We start from the raw sequence: 2069 nt of genomic DNA, 5'->3' as shown, positions 1-2069 counted from the left end.
CTGGGTTTACGCCATTCTCCTGCCTCAGCCTCCCGAGTAGCTGGGACTACAGGCGCCCGCCACCTCGCCCGGCTAGTTTTTGTATTTTTAGTAGAGACGGGGTTTCACGGTGTTAGCCAGGATGGTCTCGATCTCCTGACCTCGTGATCCGCCCGTCTCGGCCTCCCAAAGTGCTGGGATTACAGGCTTGAGCCACCGTGCCCGGCCATCAATTCCTTTAAAAAGATAAAATGAAGGAAAGAAAATCAGGCAAATGAATTTCAACTAGAAAACATTTTAAATGAAGGAGGTAGGTATTACAATAAAACAGTAATAACAAGATATAAAAATTCATTACTTTGTCTTTTAATGATGAAGATTCTCAAATGGGTTAGAAAATAAAATCCAGCTTATACTTTTATGACATATAGAGTTATAATAAAATATACCTGTTAATACAGCAAAGTTGAAACAAAAGGATTATACCCACATGCACATGTGTATGTGTGCCTGTGCATGTCACACAAATACACAATTTCAGTGAAATATGCAGCCAAAGAATATTGATTTGAAAAGATTGTTACTTAATGATAAAATGAAAGACTCACTAAGAAGATAAAACATTTATGAATCTGTATGTGCCTGTCAACACAGCTTTGTAATATATATCTTAGTTTGTTTTTGCTATGTAACAAATATCTGAAAATGGTAATTTATGAATAATAAAAACTGTTTTTATCATAGTTAGGGAGACTGAGAGGTCTAAGACCAAGGCTCTGGCACGTTTGTTGTCTGGTTAGGGCTTGCTCTCTGCTTCCCAGATGGAGCCTTATTACTGCAGCCTCCAGAGGGTACCAACACCACATCCTCATATGGAAGAAGGGGAAAAGGGTTAGGCAGTTCTCAAAAGCCTCTTTCATAAGGATATTAATCCCATTCATATGGGCAGAGCCCCCTCATGATTTCAGTACTTCTCAAAAGTCCTCTCCTCTTACTAATATCACCTTGGACTTTAAATTTCAACATGTGAATTTTAGAAGAACACATAAATTCAAACATTAGCAATATAAATAGAAAAAAATAAGCTAAAAGCTAAACTGATAAATTTCTATAGTTATTAGGGAATTTTAACAATTCTGTCTCGAGATTAGTATAATAGATCAAGTGTTTGATGTGTTTCAAAAAGTTGCTTGCTTAGACTACTGTGGTCAGAAATGAAATTGGAGCCTGATCTTGAAGGCTATAGACATGCAGAGTAGAAAAAGGCATTCTGTACAGTAGACTTTCTAAAAATGTTTTAAAATATCAAGGTTTAGGACATCATTGCATAATTGTGTCACACATGGATGTTTAGAGTAGCTTTCTTTTCCTTAAAGAAACTCACCTGTTTGATAAAGTAGGGAAGTATCCTGCACTGAAAGTCAGTATTGCCACATCTTGCTACCATGTTTATGAAAAGATCTATTTGGGTTCACAAGTGACTTGGAATTTCTTTGAAGCTACTTTGAGATATGCCTTTTAATGCCAGATGTTACAAAAATCTTTTATTTGTAAACATAACCAAATGAAGAGATAAAATTTCTAGATATTTAGCTGTCTTTGAAAAATTAAAAAAAGAATTGTAAAGTCAAAATGTCTCCTTTAATCTTGAATTCTAAACTCAGGTACCTAAATACAGATGCAAATTCTTAATAATTATATCTGATTGCATGCAACAAGGGATACAAAATCTAAAGATGATTTCCTTTGATCTTTCCTAAAACCGCAGGTATTTATTGAGCTGTCTCTATAACTTTTGATGTACCTATTATTATAAATTATAAAATATTATTGAATATTTCTGAATAAATTATTGTGGAATATGCCCTGTCAGAAAGTGTAGGTCCTCAGTTATCAACAAACAAGTCTATTGAAAAAAGGACTTTTCATTAAAAGTGAGAACTCAGTAGTATAAACGTACTTATTTGTCTTGTTCAGATCTCTGTATGAGAATAGCCACCTCATTTGTTTTGCAGCTCATTTGTCTTTTTTTATTTTATTTTATTTATTTATTTATTTATTTATTTATTTATTTATTTATTTATTTATTT

The sequence above is a fragment of the Piliocolobus tephrosceles genome, chromosome 14, assembly GCF_002776525.5.
Source record: "Piliocolobus tephrosceles isolate RC106 chromosome 14, ASM277652v3, whole genome shotgun sequence".
NCBI lineage: Eukaryota > Metazoa > Chordata > Mammalia > Primates > Cercopithecidae > Piliocolobus > Piliocolobus tephrosceles.
This window is presented reverse-complemented; position numbering follows the sequence as displayed.